This window comes from Fukomys damarensis, unplaced genomic scaffold, assembly GCF_012274545.1.
Source record: "Fukomys damarensis isolate Sample0158 unplaced genomic scaffold, DMR_v1.0_HiC HiC_scaffold_16, whole genome shotgun sequence".
NCBI classification, from domain to species: Eukaryota; Metazoa; Chordata; class Mammalia; order Rodentia; family Bathyergidae; genus Fukomys; species Fukomys damarensis.
Genome location: NW_022900928.1, coordinates 135,074,104 through 135,078,844, shown reverse-complemented (window position 1 = coordinate 135,078,844; position 4,741 = coordinate 135,074,104).

Sequence of the window (4,741 nt, the reverse complement as noted above, 5' to 3'; positions counted from 1 at the left end):
CTTCCCTCCAGGCCACAACCTGTGAGACCCGAACCCCAACTGCAGCATGGATTTCCCCAAGATTCCCGCCCCTCTCCCCACTGCCCAGCTTTCCACTTCCCTCTAGGTGGCAGGTCTGGGGGTGTCACTGTGGGCTGCAGCAGCCACCACCCAGTGCATCATTTCTGGATCAGCAGTGTGGGCCAAGAGAGAGGTGGGTTCTGTAGTGGGGATCACCTCCCCGGAGGACTTGCCCCATGTGAAGCAGGAAGTGGGCACCTCCATCAGGGCCTCTGAGGCTGCCCCATCTTCAGGTCTAGGAACCTGTGGCTCCACTGCTGCTTTAGTATTCGTCCCAGAATGCACTGGCTTAACACAGTTGGCACTGACTCTCATCAGGTCTTCAGGCACCTGGGCTCCGGGGCTCCCCCAGGGTTGCAGTGGACTGTTGTCAGGGCTGCGGTCTCATCCACAGGCTCTGCTAGCAGGGAACGCACACACCCAGGATCCGAGCCTTCCAGGGCTGTGGGCTGAAGCCCTCTCAGTTTCTGGCCACAGGGCTGACCCTGTGGGGCCGCTTAGGACCAACAGGAAATTTGTCAGAGAGCCAGCAAGTGCTTGGGCAGGAGGACAGTGGTGTCTGGAAGCCATCACCTTGGCTTAGGCTCCTGGCTGGATGCATGAAAACCAAGGAGCAATGATGTCAGCCCTAACAAAGAGTAAGTGAGCTGGCAGCAAGGGTTCTTACAAGGGACCGCTTCACAGTGACTCAATGAAAGGCTCTGCCAGAACTGCACAGCCTAGCAGAGGGGCCACACAGCCTTGCCAGGACATGCTTCTACAGGGGTGGGGGTGTCTGCCCAGCAAGTGGCAGCTCTGCCCTGGCCAAGGTGAGGATGCTGCTGCCATGCACCTGGTGCGACCCCCCACATTTCTCTTTCAGGACCCCTGCCTCCAGTGTGTTCCCATGGCCACGCTGAGCTTGATTTTGCTTCCATTTTAGCCTTCGGATTGCTCTAAGTTGACAAAAGTGAGTCAGGCCCAAGCACGCTGGGGGTAGGGGCTTCAGGAGTTAGTGAGCTCTGGTGTGGGGTTCATCCGAACACCCCCTCTGCAGTGGAGCCAGCGGGACTGTCCGTGATGCCCCTGAGGGATGCTCTCTGTATCATGGGCTGGGCCGGGCCCTCCCAACCACCTCCCCATGTCCCTGTCTCCGAACCTGTGGCAGGTCCCCTTGGTGTGGGCTGTGTGGTGTGTGGCCTGGTGGGGTTCTAGCAGAAGGATTTTCAGGCTCACATTCCTCATTACAGCCAGGTGGAAGGTGTGAAGATTTTCAATTCCCTTTTCAATTAGGATGGCATCTGCTGGGGCACACCTGCCAGGTCCTTATGAAAAGTGCTTGACAAGTCCGGAGTCCTGGGGAGACTTAATTAGGGCTGTGAAAATGCGCCAGGACCACAGTGATGACAGCTCCCAGAGCAGCTTCTCGCAGACACGGGCGATTCAGCACACGGGCACCCAGCTGCTGCACACTGGTTCTTCCCTCCCACATCCAACCCACTCCCCCGCTGACGCATGACACCCAGTTGTAGCCCACCCCGAGCTCCCAGGCTGGTGGCCCACCTTTAGACTGGACGCTGTCTCTGCTTGGCTCACCTTGGAAGCCAGGGCCAGTATCCAGGGCTCTCCTTGGGTGAGGAAGGGTCTGGGAGGGCCAGGTAGAGCTCAGGTGCCCTCTGAAGGACGACAGCTGGGGGCTCCTGATGATGACACCTATGGCCTAGGAGCAGCCCCAGCATGGACTCTCTGGTAGCAGCAGAGGCTCTGAGTGCTGCCCTTGGGAAAGAGTCAGGAAGAGGAAAAGCACATTGGCTAGCACTGGCTCAGTGCCTGCTGCTCTGCCAGATCCCAGGCGTGTCGGTGTGGGGCACTCCAGGGCTGGAGCCTGAGAGAAATGTGCTGTGCTGTTCTGTGGACCTGCTGCGCAGGCCCTGCTGCCCCTCCAAGGTCACCCCTGGGGCCCTGGTCCTGCTGGGATCCCAGAAGGGCATTTTCTGCTCCACGCTGCCTGCGCTGCTAGAAACCACATGACCTGGCTGGTTAGAAGCACGCCTTGTTCCTGAGAGGCCTCAGACGAGAAGGAACCAACCTCTCCTCTACAGGACACAGCCACAGCTCCCTCACGGCCCAGGGACAGGACTAACTCTAACTTCCTGGGGTTCAGGGTCTGCCTGGGCTGCCCTCTCGTCAGCCCCAACCTGGCCCTGCCCACTGTAAAGCTCAGGAGGCCACCCCCAGGAAATTGATGTTTCCCTCACTGGCTGTCCAGGCTCCCCTGGGAAGATGCTGGATATGAAGCTATTCCAGAGGAACAGGGATGGAAGAGAAGAGAAAGGCCCCACATGCATTTCTTCTACTCTAATGTTCTCCCATGAAAAGTTCTGATGGAGAATAAAGAAGATGAAAAGTTTAAAGGCAGTGGCCAGTCTGAAATGTCAGCTGCCCCTGGAATGACTACCCATCCCTTGGGTCGATTAACATGATTCTGGAGCCCCGTGGATGTGGTGGTCCAGGGTCCCAAGCCTAGCTTCCTCCCACACCCTTCCCTTCCCTTGTCTGTGGCTGATCCTTGTTCCTGAGGATTTTCCAGAAGAAGTGGACATCTTCTTGGTCATTTACTGAAGCCCTACTGCAGTGGCTGGAAACACTTTCAAGGAACTAGCCAATGGCTCAACATCCTCTCAAGGCCACTTGGAGCCATCAGCAGGGATCAGGAAGATTAATCCAAACACATAAACTTCTCTTGCCTTTTCTCATCAGCTGTGAGGTAGCAAGATAAGGAGACACATCTATGGATGGCTGCATGGAACATTCTAGAAGGTCATGGTTTCACAACTCTGTGTGGCAGTGAGACAGCTGAGGTAAAAAGTGATCCAAGTGATGCTTATTTTTCTTCAATTAGTGGGCAGTATGTGACCTGCCCGAGTGTGATCTTCCAAGGAAAGGGCCAGGGGTGCCTCTCATTTTGTTCTAGACTGCAGGTCCCTTGGGTATAGGGTCATTTTTGTCTCAATGTTGACATCTCATCCAGGAGCTCTTGGGCTCCCTCCACTATTCCCAGACATTGACAGACACCAAGAGAAGCACTTTGAGTGTAGGATGCTTTGAGAGATGAAGACACTGCTCTCTGGACAGGAGAGGGAGCTAGAAACCTTCAGTGTGTCTCACTCATTCACTCTTCTGTCATACGGTGGCCGCCATAAAGGGAAGTGAGACCAGAGAGGATGGCAGAGCCTGGGTGGGGAGCGGTGAGCCGGGCTAGGACAGAGTTCCATCGTGGGCCACCATGATACCCCATGGGGCCTTCATCACAGATGTCACTTCTCTGAAGGGGCCACTAGGTCCAGGGCCTTGGCAGATGCAGACGAAAGAAGTCACTGTATAAAGACCACACATCCAGGGGACACTATGGGAAGGTGAAGGCCAAAGAAGAAAACAGAATAGAATTATTTTAGGGAAAAGCTTGGTATCTAAGAAAACACAAGCCTTCCTAGTGCTACTTCAGAGATGTGAGAGGCTGGGGAAATGAGCTCCTCATGCTGTGGGACCTTGAGGTGTGCAAGCTTTCTGTAAGATGAGTGCTGTAAGAGAACAGAAGGACTTCTAGAGAGGTAAACACAGATGCCAAGCCATAGTGCGGGGACGGCCAATGCAGCATTATGCATAATACTGGCAGGAGAGAAAGTGTCTTGCAGGCATTCCAGTACTCGCCTCGCTCAGTAATAAAAAACAGTAAACAGAAAACCAGCAGGCACTTGGAAGGCTTGAATGGCTCCATCAGAAAACTCAGTTCACCTTACGATACTCACCCAACAACAGCAGAATAATACTTTTTTCATGTATGTGTTTGAACCAAGGTACACAATCGGGGCCACAAGACAAGGCTCAAATGTAAAAGGATGCAAGGAACACAGTGCGAATTCCTTAACAAAATTAGAATTAAGGTAGTGCTCAGTAACAGGACATCTGTACATACAGAAGTATTTGGAAATTAATACATTTAAATAACTCAGAAGTCAAGAAAGACAAAGGGAAGTAAGAAATTTGGACCTAATGAAGATGAAAACATGGCATGTTAAATGCTATAGGATGCTGCTGAAGAAGGACTTTTTACAGTGAAGTCTGTATTAGAAAAGAAGAAAGGGTTCAGATCAATGATCCCATCTTCCACATTAAAAACTAGAAAAAGAAAACTGAGCTAGCCCAATGTAAACAGAAGAAGGGAAAGAATCCATATTTCAGTGGAAATCAATGACACAGAAAACAAAAACTTTAGAGAAAAGTTATAAAGCCAAAAGCTAGTTCTTAAACTAGATCAATAAAAGAGAGAAATCTCTGGCCAGCCCATCAGGATAAAAGGGAGAAGACACAGATTACCAGGAATGGAGAGACGACAGACTCCACAGACATCCAAAGGACAAGAACGGAACATTATGAGCAGCTTCATGCCGGGAAGTGTGACTCCTAGATGACAGGAGCAAGTATCTCGAAATTGCTCAAGCTCCCTCAGAGCAAAAGTACAGATACAAGCGACCATGTGTCTAAGAAGAAAATGGGATTTTAGCTAAAAGCTTTCCCACCAAGAAAATCAAATCCAAATCTAGATGTCTTCCCTGAAGAATTTAACCAAACAGTACCTTTCCACGACCATATATACAACATGTATACAACAGCTATAACCGGTCCCATTCTACACAAAATT